The sequence below is a fragment of the Bombina bombina genome, chromosome 7 (assembly GCF_027579735.1).
Source record: "Bombina bombina isolate aBomBom1 chromosome 7, aBomBom1.pri, whole genome shotgun sequence".
NCBI classification, from domain to species: Eukaryota; Metazoa; Chordata; class Amphibia; order Anura; family Bombinatoridae; genus Bombina; species Bombina bombina.
The window spans coordinates 156,410,255-156,423,740 of record NC_069505.1 but is presented as its reverse complement, the minus strand read 5'-3'; positions in this window follow the sequence as shown (position 1 = coordinate 156,423,740).

Here is a 13,486-nt window from a genome sequence, read left to right as displayed (position 1 = left end):
TAAAATGTGTGAGGTGTTAGGAAAAAAAAGTGTTGTGTATTTTGTATATGTATGTATGCAATATGTGTGCAATATGTAAACATATGTGTAAGTGTACAATCTTTACCAACCAACAATGCGACCTAACTAACTCTGTTTGCGCCTCTCTCTCTACTCTGACTAATCCTCCACTCCACTGTAGTGTGCTGTAGCTCAAAGAACCATCCAAACACACTGAAGAAAATGGCAGCTGCGCCTGGGTTTATATATGGCTTTTGAACAGCGTAATTACGTTGCGCATTTTTAGATGGCGTTGTGGGTGATTTTTACGAGTGTTAGCCTAATTTGCATAAAACTACTCTTTATTGAGACTTTACGTGGACAAAATACAGGCGTAAGTTACTTGTGACGAGTAAAATGTGTATTTGCGCACTTTTTGGAAGAACGCCAGTTTTACTTACGCCACTTTAGCATCTGACAGCGCCGTATATGTAATACCCCGATGTGCGAGGTGAAATTACAGGCAGCGCGGGTTCCCTTGCTTGCGCCGAAAACTACGCCGTATATCGGATCGCGCCCCTGATGTTATTTCCAGTTTTCAAAAGTTACTTTAATTTCCGAATGTTCATAATTAGATTGAATATCCACATTCGATATTTCAAATCTAACATTTCATTTAACTAAAAGTATTCAGAAGTTCATGTGGTAGGGAGGGAACTGAGTAAATTGATACATAATATATACAATTATATTCATATTTTTCTATTTTAAATATTGAATAATTTGAATATTACATTTAAATAGAGCATTAGAAATGCTTTTACAAATATATGGCTAGATTACGAGTTTTGCGTTAGAGGCTATGCGGTGTTAACGAGCAGTTTATGCTCACTGCTCACTTACAGACATCGCTGGTATTACAGGTTTTTACAAACCTGGCGTTAACCGCAAAAAAGTGAGCGCTGAGCAAAATTTTGCTCCACATCTCACCTCACCTCGTGCTTGTGCACGATTTCCCACACCTAACACCCTAACATGAACCCCGAGTCTAAATAAATCTAAAGCTTCAATCCTATTGGCTAATCCAATCAGTCAATAGCATTGAGCTCGCATTATATTGGTTGATCTAGGATGATGTCATTTAAAGGAAACTTCATTCTTGTGGAGCCATTGAAAGAAGAGGATGCTCCACGCCGGATGTCTTGAAGATGGAGCCGCTCCGCGTCGGAAGGATGAAGATAGAAGATGCCGTCTGGATGAAGACTTTTGCCCGCCTGGAGGACGACTTATTGCCATTTGGATGAAGACTTCTCCCGGCTTCGTTGAGGAGTTCTGCCCGCTTGGATGAAGACTTCTCTTGGCTTCGTTGAGGATGGATGTCCGGTCTTCAAAAACTGTAAGTGGATCTTCGGGGTTTAGTGTTAGTTTGTTTAAGGGTTTATTGGGTGGGTTTTATTTTTAGCTTAGGGTTTTGGGACAGCGAAAAAGAGCTAAATGCCCTTTGAAGGGCAATGCTCATCCAAATGTCCTTTTCAGGGCAATGGGGAGCTTAGGTTTTTTAGACAGGATTTTATTTTGGGGGTTTGGTTGTGTGGGTGGTGGGTTTTACTGTTGGGGGGTTGTTTGTAGTGTAATGTTAGGTGTTAGTATAAGACAGGTAAGGTTTTATTTTACAGGTACATTTGTATTTATTTTAAGTAGGTAGTTAGTAAATAGTTAACTATTTACTAACTAGTCTACCTAGTTAAAATAAATACAAACTTGCCTGTGAAATAAAAATAAAACCTAAGATTGCTACATTGTAACTATTAGTTATATTGTAGCTAGCTTAGGGTTTATTTTATAGGCAAGTATTTAGTTTTAAATATGAATTAGTTAGGTAATGATATTAATTTTTATTTAGATTTATTTTAATTACATTAAAGTTAGGGTTAGGGTTAGATTTAGGGTTAGGTTTAGGGGTTAATATATTTATTTAGTTTTAGTGATGTGGGAGGCCAGAGGTTTAGGGGTTAATAACTTTAGTATAGTGGCAGTGGCGACGTTGGGGGTGGCAGATTAGGGGTTAATAAGTGTAGGTAGGAGGTGGCGATGTCGGGGACGGCAGATTAGGGGTTAATAAGTGTAATTTAGGTGTTAGCGATGTCGGGGGTGTCAGATTAGGGGTTAATAAGTGTAATGTAGGTATTGGCGATGTCAGGGGCAGCAGATTAGGGGTGTTTAGACTCGGGGGGTTTTGTTAGGGTGTTAGGTGTAAACATAACTTTTCTTTCCCTATAGGAATCAATGGGGCTGCGTTACGGAGCTTTACTCTCCTTTATTGCAGGTGTTAGTCTTTTTTTTTAGCCGGCTCTCCCCATTGATGTCTATGGGGAAATCCTGCACGAGCACGTAAAACCAGCTCAATGCAGCACTGGTATTTGTGTGCGGTATGGAGCTCAACGCTGCCATATTGTCTGCTAACGCCGGGTTTTTGCAAACCTGTAATAGCAGCGCTATTAAAGGTGAGCGGTGGAAATAACTTGCAAGTTATTACCGACCCGCTCATAACGCAAAACTCGTAATCTGGCCGATTGTTATTTACTATTGGTCCCATCCCATCTCCAAGCTGTCCCATTTTACAGAGGCAAATATTCCAAAATCCAAACTATTCTGAAATCCAAACCTTTTCCAGTCCCAAGCAGTTTATATAAAGGGTTTCTACCTATATAAAAAGAATAAAAAAATACAAATGTTTTGTATCTTTGCATGAAAACCACATGAAAGTTAAAGGGATACTAAACCCAATTTTTTTCTTTCATGATTCAGATAGAGCATGCAATTTTAAGCAACTTTCTAATTTACTCATATTATCAAATTTGCTTCATTCTTTTGCTATCTTTATTTGAATACGCAGGAATGTAAGGTAAGAAGCCGGCCCATTTTTGGTTCAGACCATGGGTAGCACTTGCTGATTGGTGGCTACATTTAGTGGAAATTTAACAGTGGCGACTGAAAGTTAATGAATGAATGTCTACAAATATTATCTAAAAGGTATATATCCATGAGAGGGCAAGGATTTGTTATTCGTCTAGGGCTATAGGGACGTCACCCCATTAGTGCTTAGACTTACTTCTGAAAGGGTAAACAAGGGCAGAGATTGTAGAGAAAAAGTGAAAGTGGAGAAAAAGATAGCATTAAGAAAGAGTGGAGAAAAAAAAAGAGTGAAGAGATTTGAGAGAGTGTAAAGAAAAGATATTGACTGAGAGAGAAGGGAGGGGGTAAAAAGAGAGATTAAAGAGAGAAGAGAGTGGAGAAATATAGATGAAAGATGATAATTATGAAAACATTTTGAGGTCTGCTATGACCTAACATTAATGTCAACACTCTCTGCTTTCTCTCAGTTCAACAACCTCCCTTTTCTGTCCAACTGTTGCCTTCCCCAGAACTCTAGTTGATGTTGCTAACTGCTATGCACTTATTTTTGTTAATTTATTACTGTATGTAGCATTATTTAATTTATGGCATAAAAGAAAAACAATATTAAAACATGACTGCACAATAAGGTGTTTCACATTAGCTAAACATATGCATAAAAGGTGGGTTAGTGGGTGTGGTGTGGGCAGGGTAGTGAGTGGGATCAAAAGTGGCGAGTAACATTTTGGGCTGGCTAGTAGCTTAGGGTGTGAAATTTTGAGCCCTGATTATATATGCATAAAAAAACAAATATTGTAGAAAGGAGTCTCTATGTGCTTGTAACAGCTCATTAAAAAGACCCAGAAGCCTCTCTTTAAAACAAAGTCCCTATATAAGTTTTAATATCCAGGTGATCACTGTGGTAGATCACCTGAAGATAGTAAACATGTGTTTATTTGAGTACTGGATCCTTGGGAGCCCCTATGTGCTGAGGAAAGTTATATAATTATACCTAAAGGTCCTTATTTATATGAGGACAACCCCTTCTTCTTTTGACTATAGCCCACACACACTATTGGCTACAATCTATATACATATTTTCACACTCTTTGTGGTAGATTTCTTACATGGCATGATATATACATAAATAGTAGTACTTTGAAGTTTAAATCTACTAGGTCTGCTAAAAAAATAAATAAGAAATAATATGTGTGTTACTCACTGAAAACATTATGTAGAGTGAATCTTTAACCCCTTCACCCATATGGATGTATATATAAGTCGTACGGTACTTTGGCTATCGTACTGCACAACGTGTATATATACGTCTGAGCTACAGGAAGTTCCAGCACTCTTGGCTGTTAAGTTACTGCCGAGCGCTGGAGTTTCTGAAGCTCCAGGCCTATGCCGCATATAGAGCCGGAGCGTGTTCAGTGCTCTGGCTCCATATGTAGGCAGATGCCTGATCATTTCAGATGGTGACACTGTGTGTGTCACCGACTATAACGATCTTCTGCTGGTGCAGACGGGACGTGTGGGAGGGATGCGGGTGGCAGGTGGGCAGCTCAGTAGAGGAGGGGGGGAAGGGGAGGGAGTGGGAGGGCCCTATGCTACAGAAAAAAATTAAAGGGACAGGGAGGGATGGGGCAGCTACACTTAAAAAAATGTAATGTGGGGATTTGGGGGATCCAAACAAAGGATCACGGGAGGGGGGGGGAGGGGGGGGACACTAAGCTACAGAAAATAAAAAATATAAATTAAAATAAATGTAAAAAAAAAACTGCCAGTACCTAAGATGGCGGCTAATAGGTAGAGAGCGGAGGTTTAGAGAGCTGTTTGGGGGGGGATCAGAGAGATTGGGGATAAGGGGGATCCTACACTGCAGAAAATATAAAAATATGTATATATGTATACATATTTTATTTAAAAAAAAAAAAAAACAACTTACATTTTCATACTGGCAGACTGTCTGCCAGTACCTAAGATGGGGGTGACTAGTGGAGAATGAGGGAGGGCAAAGAGCTGTTTGGGAGGGATCAGGGGTTGGAAAGTGTCAGATGGGTGGTTAATCTCTACACTAAAGCTAAAATTAACCTTTTAAGCTACCTAATTAACCCCTTCATTACCGGGAATAATAGAAGTGTGGTGCGCAGCTGCAATTAGCGGCCTTCTAAGTACTAAAAAGCAATGGCAAAGTCATATATGTCTGCTATTTCTGAACAAAGGGGATCCCAGATAAACTTTTACAAACATTTGTGTCATGAATTAGGGTTGCCACATGTCCCTTAAAATACAGAACACTTATAAGTTACACATGCTGCAGGGTATGCAGGGGGGAATATGAATAGTGCTGTCCAGAAGCACAATACATGTTCCTTCCTGCACACCCTGTAGCATGTGTAACTCATAATTGTCCAGGAAAACATGGCTGAGGTGGCAACCCTAACCATGATTGCACAAGCAGTATGTAAATAATTTCAGTGAGAAACCCAAAGTTTGTGAAAAAAATTACTTTTTTTTTATTTGATCGCATTTGGCGGTGAAATTGGGGCATGAAATATACCAAAATGGGCCTAAATCAATACCTTGGGTTGTCTACTTAAAAAATATATATATAGTTTTGACAGGTAAATAAAATAAATAACAAGTCTATATTTCTGTTTAAATGGAGTGATAGCAAAAAATGCTAAAAATTCTACTGTATTTTGGGCAAGTTTTTCTCTGAAAATCCCGGTAGTGAAGAGGTTAAATGTGAGCTGCATCTAAAAACTCCAAAACAGTGCAGCGCAAAGGGTGAAATGGCTTAGCAATTTAGGTTAATGATTCAACCCAATAAATTGAAAGTGAACAATTTGTCTTAAAGCCAAACTTTTATTATTGATTATCTTTCATTATGTTTACAATATTTATATTTAATTTTACTTTATTTTATATTTATAATAATCATTTTGCATATTGTTACAACTGCATTTATATACCGGTCACATTAAGACCAATTAAATTAATGTGATTGCTGTTAATCAGTAATAAAGTTATGGCTGATACACTTTAAAAGAGTAATGCTATTATTGTTGCACTTTGTCTCTGAGGAAGCACATTAGAATGTGTAAAATGCATGAAGAATAAAGGTGATATTTTATTGCAGTGCTGGGTTATTTGCAGGGGTTAAATGGTCAAAATGAAATGCTCCTAATTCAGCCTACTGAGGTTTTATGGAATCTTTCAACAAAGATGACCAAAATAAAGAGGTACATTTGATAACAGAAGTAGATTGAACAGTTTTTAAAAATTGTACTCTCCCTCTAAATCAGGAACATTTCATATGGAATAGGTAACTTTGGTGCAGCAGTTGAACTAGCACCAGGGCCCAAGTACTTGGGGGAGGGGGGCATCGCATAGCAGCCAGTCTATACATAGGCATGTGCCAATGTGTAAGTGCATGTGCATACACAAAGCACTTCAGAACATTTGGTGCCAATACTTTGCATCACATTCATGAAGCGCTTAGTTTCTTTCATTACTGGATAGTGCTGTACAATCAGTAAGCCATGTGGAACTCTCTCAAAATAAGGGGAAATATATTTTCTATAATTTGGAAGTCTTGCTTTGAAGGAAAATTAAACTAAAAGCTCTTCTGCTAAGTGTTTTTGTAATAGACTGGAACAAAGGATGAGAAGTGTCTCATTAACTAAACTTACCATTTGTTGATTAATTAATGTCATACTCCTCCAACAGTATTTATTAATTTCAGTTAAATCATTACCATTGTGTAACCTTTTAATTTCACATAATGTGTAACTAAGGACCCAATTCTCTAAGGCTCTCTTTTCAGATAAGTTTATCTAAAATGATTCTCTAGCACTGTGAGATCCCTCTCAAGATACTAAAAAAGCAAATCTTGCTGTATCTCTCCAAGGCACAGTCCCTGCTTTTCTGGATATGAAGGAAAGACAAACACAGTACAATATAGTGTAGCACTGCATAGCATGATAGTTTTGTTGTATTTACACTTTGGGGGGTAGTTATCAAGCCATCAACCTCAAATACGCTGGAATTCCGCAGCGTATTTGTGGCGAGGCTGATTCGCCTTAGTTATCAAAGGCTACAGACCGGCAAAAGTAGAATTTTGTGACGTAAACTTCGATCCGCCGGACTCAGTCCGACACAGATCGATTCTTATGTCACTACAGATGTTCCGCACACAAGTGCGGCACAATCTCACTACTTTTGCTAGTTATCAAAAAACTAGCAGGTACGCTAGGCACTTTTACGGCCCAGCGTACCTGGTTTTCAAACCGCCAGCCTGGAGGCGGCGGATCCCATAGGAATCAATGGGAGTCTGACCATAGCGAAAGTAAAAGTTCGCTGCTGACAGACATCCCATTCATTCCTATGGGAGATGTCTGCACCTAACACCCTAACATGTACCCCAAGTCTAAACACCACTAATCTGTCCCCCCTACACTGCCGCAACTAAATAAAGTTATTACCCCCTAAACCGCCGCTCCCGGAGCCCACCGACACTATAATAAATATGTTAACCCCTAAACCGCCGCTCCCGGAGCCCACCGCAAGCTACTCTATACATATTAACCCCTAAACCGCCGCTCCCGGAGCCCACCGCCAACTACATTATACCTAGTAACCCCTATCCTGCCCCCCCCATACCGCCGCCCTCTATAATAAATTTATTAACCCCTATCCTGCCGATCCCGCACCTCGCCGCAACGAAATAAATAGTTTAACCCCTAAACCGCCGCTCCTGGACCCCCGCAACCTATATTAAATTTATTAACCCCTATCCTGCCCCCCTACACCGTCGCCACCTATAATAAATTTATTAACCCCTATCCTGCCCCCTTCTACACCGTCGCCATCTATAATAAATTTATTAACCCCTATCCTGCCCCCCACTACACCGCCGCCACTGTAATAAAATTATTAACCCCTAAACCTAAGTCTAACACTAACCCTACCAGTCCCCTAACTTAAATATTAATTAAATAAATCTAAATCATATTTCTATTATGAACTAAATGAATCCTATTTAAAACTAAATACTTACCTTTAAAATAAACCCTAATATAGCTACAATATAAATAATAATTATATTCTAGCTATCTTAGGATTTATTTTTATTTTACAGGTACCTTTCAATTTATTTTAACTAGGTACAATAGCTATTAAATAGTTATTAACTATTTAATAGCTTACCTAGCTAAAATAAAGAGAAATTTACCTGTGAAATAAAAACTAACCTAAGTTACAATTACACCTAACACTACACTATACTTTAATAAATTATTCCTATTTAAAACTAAATACTTACCTGTAAAATAAACCCTAATATAGCTACAATATAATTAATAATTACATTGTAGCTATCTTAGGATTTATATTTATTTTACAGGTAACTTTGTATTTATTTTAGCTAGTTAGAATAGTTATTAAATAGTTATTAACTATTTAATAACTACCTAGCTAAAAGAAATAAAAAATTACCTGTAAAATAAATCCTAACCTAAGTTACAATTAAACCTAACACTACACTATCATTAAATAAATTAAATAAACTACCTACAAATAACTACAATTAAATACAATTACATAAACTAACTAAAGTACAAAAAATAAAAAAAGCTAAGTTACAAAAAATAAAAAAATAAGTTACAAACATTTAAAAACATATTACAACAATTTTAAGCTACTTACACCTAATCTAAGCCCCCCTAATAAAATAACAAACCCCCCCAAAATAAAAAAATGCCCTACCCTATTCTACATTAAAAAAGTTCAAAGCTCTTTTACCTTACCAGCCCTTAAAAGGGCCTTTAGTGGGGGCATGCCCCAAAGAGTTCAGCTCTTTTGCCTGTAAAAGAAAATACAAACCCCCCCAACATTAAAACCCACCACCCACATACCCCTAATCTAATCCAAACCCCCCTTAAAATAACCTAACACTAATCCCCTGAAGATCATCCTACCTTTAGTCGTCTTCACTCAGCCGAGCCAACGATGGAACTGAAGAGGACATCCGGACCGGCAGAAGTTATCCTCCAAGGGGCGCTGAAGAACTCTTCCATCCGATGAAGTGATCCTCCAAGCGGCGCTGAAGAAATCTTCCATCCGGGCGAGGTCATCTACCAAGAGGCGCTGAAGAAGTCTTCTATCCGGGCGAGGTCATCTTCGAAGCCGGGTCTTGAATCTTCATCCCGCCGACGCGGAACATCCTTCTTTCCCGACGAACTACCGACGAATGAAGGCTCCTTTAAGGGACGTCATCCAAGATGGCGTCCCTTCAATTCCGATTGGCTGATAGGATTCTATCAGCCAATCGGAATTAAGGTAGGAAAAATCTGATTGGCTGATGGAATCAGCCAATCAGATTCAAGTTCAATCCGATTGGCTGATCCAATCTGCCAATCAGATTGAGCTTGCAATCAGATTGAGCTTGCATTCTATTGGCTGATCGGAACAGCCAATAGAATGTGAGCTCAATCTGATTGGCTGATTGGATCAGCCAATTGGATTTAACTTGAATCTGATTGGCTGATTCCATCAGCCAATCAGATTTTTCCTACCTTAATTCCGATTGGCTGATAGATTCCTATCAGCCAATCGGAATTGAAGGGACGCCATCTTGGATGACGTCCCTTAAAGGAGCCTTCATTCGTCAGTAGTTCGTCGGGAAAGAAGGATGTTCCGTGTCGGCGGGATGAAGATTCAAGACCCGGCTTCGAAGATGATCTCGCCCGGATAGAAGACTTCTTAAGCGCCTCTTGGAAGATGACCTTGCCCGGATGGAAGATATCTTCAGCGCCGCTTGGAGGATCACTTCATCGGATGGAAGATTTCTTCAGCGCCCCTTGGAGGATAACTTCTGCCGGTCCTGATGTCCTCTTCAGTTCCATCGGTGGCTCGGCTGAGTGAAGACGACTAAAGGTAGGATGATCTTCAGGGGATTAGTGTTAGGTTATTTTAAGGGGGGTTTGGGTTAGATTAGGGGTATGTGGTAAGAAGGACTCAATTGTTTTCTTGTGTGTACTTGTTATCTGCGGTGGCCTGTCCAAGGGCTTTGTCTAAATGTGTGATGGGGGATTTTATGCTTCCCCCCCTGGGAGTGCCCTGTGTGCATGTAACCTAAATAAAAAGCAGGCTGGGCATCCCAGTCCTCAGTTCTTGGTTGTCCCTCAATCGCAGCGTTGACTCGTTTTTGTGGGCAGAAGGGTATCCTAGCTGTACTACAGCTAAGGGGGATTATTCTACATTTGCGAGACTCATATAGAATACTATGGAAAGCAGTTTCTCCCCTCTTCAGCAATAGGAATCCAGGCTACTAAGCGGTCCATCTCTCAGCGAGACTAAGGGTAACCGTAACATGTGGGTGGTGGGTTTTAATGTTGGGGGGGTTGTATTTTTCTTTTACAGGCAAAAGAGCTGAACTCTTTGGGGCATGCCCCCACTAAAGGCCCTTTTAAGGGCTGGTAAGGTAAAAGAGCTTTGAACTTTTTTAATGTAGAATAGGGTAGGGCATTTTTTTATTTTGGGGGGGTTTGTTATTTTATTAGGGGGCTTAGATTAGGTGTAAGTAGCTTAAAATTGTTGTAATATGTTTTTAAATGTTTGTAACTTATTTTTTTTATTTTTTGTAACTTAGCTTTTTTTATTTTTTGTACTTTAGTTAGTTTATGTAATTGTATTTAATTGTAGTTATTTGTAGGTAGTTTATTTAATTTATTTAATGATAGTGTAGTGTTAGGTTTAATTGTAACTTAGGTTAGTTTTTATTTTACAGGTAAATTTCTCTTTATTTTAGCTAGGTAAGCTATTAAATAGTTAATAACTATTTAATAGCTATTGTACCTAGTTAAAATAAATTGAAAGGTACCTGTAAAATAAAAATAAATCCTAAGATAGCTACAATATAATTATTATTTATATTGTAGCTATATTAGGGTTTTTTTTTATAGGTAAGTATTTAGTTTTAAATAGGATTAACTTAGTTAATAATAGAAATATTATTTAGATTTATTTAATTAATATTTAAGTTAGGGGGGTGTTAGGGTTAGTGTTAGACGTAGGTTTAGGGGTTAATAATTTTATTACAGTGGCGGCGGTGTAGTGGGGGGCAGGATAGGGGTTAATAACTTTATTATAGAGTGCGACGGTATAGGGGGGGCAGGATAGGGGTTACTAGGTATAATGTAGGTGGCAGCGGTGTCCGGGAGCGGCGGTTTAGGGGTTAATACATTTATCTGAGTTGGGGCAGGGTCTAAGAGCGGCGGTTTAGGGGTTAATACATTTATCAGAGTTGGGGCAGGGTCTAGGAGCGGTGGTTTAGGGGTTAGTAACTTTATTTAGTTGCGGGGGGCTCTGGGGGCGCCGGTATAGGGGGTAGAACAGTGTAGTTTAGTGTGAGTGCTTAGTGACAGAGCCGAAGAGCAGCGAGATCGGATGTGTGATAACTCTCACAGTCTGCTGCTCAACGCCCCGTGGCTTTTTGACAGCTTTTTTTGATAACTTAGGCGTATTTTTTCAGGTCCGCGGCGGCAAAGGTAGGCGAGCTTAGGCGGGCGTATTGGGCCGGCGAAGGCAGGAAAGTTGACACGTTGATAACTACCCCCCTTTGTGTTTTAATTCAATAAACACTTCAGATTTTATTTCATTTATGTTTAATTACATTTAAGCTTTGTACTTTCTATTTTGTGTTTTAATGCATTAGATTATGTGTACATCAGTATATTTAGAATTATGATTTTACAAATTCTGAAAGTGATGTGATTTGTTACAATTTAAGACATTTAAAATTCTCTAAAAGAAGCGGCTGCAAGTTGTGACATGTCTTCTATAGAAAGTAACAAAGGTCACTGGAAAGGGAAACGTAGCTGGGAAAAGCAAAGTTGGCAGGGAGCAGGGGGCACACTTTAAAAATTACATCCTTCAGCCAATACAAGTGATATTAATCTGCTTTCAGCATATATTATTTTATAATTGCCTCTAAATTCATATGCATGTGTCTATTAGGGTAATAAGCGTTTTGCGTATTTTGACACGGTCTTGCCAACCTGTTTATCCCACTAGCAGTTGAGAGAAAACTCATTTTACAATTGGGAAAATATACTTTGAATTTCTACAAATTTCACTGAGTTTTTTAAGCATGTGCAGTGTAGTTTTGTAACGATTGTTACTGGGTACCTTAAATCTTTTTATTTCTGTGAAATTTCAATATAAATTTAAATTGTTCCATAAAATACAATTTCTGCAGAAAAATGTCATTACATTTTAATTCAATTAAACAATATCATTTGTACTGCATATTTTTATTTCAATACTTCACTTATCCTTTTTATACGATTTTAAATTAGAGAAATATATGCCTCACCATTACTTGAACATAGTAAATAGGGAGCACCCAATTGCAAGACATAGGGGCCGATATATCAAGCTCCGATTGGAGCTTGATGCCCCGTGTTTCTGGTGAGCCTGCAGGCTTGCCAGAAACAGCTGTTATGAAGCAGCGGTCACAGGCGGAGCAGGCAGACAGACATCGCCGGAATTCAACCCGATCGAGTACGATCGGGTTGATTGACACCTCCCTGCTGGCGGCCCATTGGCCGCGAGTCTGCAGGGGGCAGCATTTCACCAGCAGCTCTTGTGAGCTGCTGGTGCAATGCTGAATACGGAGAGCGTATTGCTCTCCATATTCAGCGAGGTCTGGCGGACCTGATCCGCACTGTCGGATCAGGTCCGGCAGACTTTGTTAAATAGAGGCCACTGTGTTCTGAAGGTCTTAAGAAAGGGACTTCATGGTACAGATGAGATGTTTTAATTTTAATGGCAGGACCATCCACTTATGATACGCTCAAAATTATACGTGAAATGATAATAAATTTCAAAGAGGATCTCATATTTACAACACAATTTGTCAACATTATGAGCGTCTATGAATTCAGCTCATTATCATAGCTGATTATTTACCATATTTATAAATAATTGGGAAGATGATATAACTGTAGATTGTAATTTAAACCAGAGGAAATCTTAATATTTAAGATATAGATATTTTTTTCCAAAAAACTGACATTAAAGGGCCATTAAAGTAAAATATATATATTTGTTAGAGAATATTGCTTTAATATTAGCGACCCTGCACCTCTATGTATTTAACTCTAGCAAAGAGTTACATGTCATACATTTTATAAGCATAGTATTGAGGTTATTCCCCCTTCCATTAAAGGGACAGTATACACTTATTTTCATATAACTGCATGTAATAGAGACTACTATAAAGAACAAGATGCCCAGATACTGATATAAAAATCCAGTATAAAACGGTTTAAAGATTTAGAAACTCTCAGTTTAGCTATGTTGAAAAGTTAGCTGGAAAGCCCATTGCAAGTGGGAAATAAGACACTCCCCCTCCCCCTTCTTTTGCATATGAAAAGACCCTTTACACAAACAGGAGCAAGCTGGAGAAGGTAGCTGACGGTATTCACATCAACTTTGGGGCTTGGTTAGGAGTCTGAAAATCAGAGCAATGTTATTTAAAAATAAGCAAAACTATACATTTTTTTAAAAATCAAACTTTATGGGCTATATAAATAGATCTTTT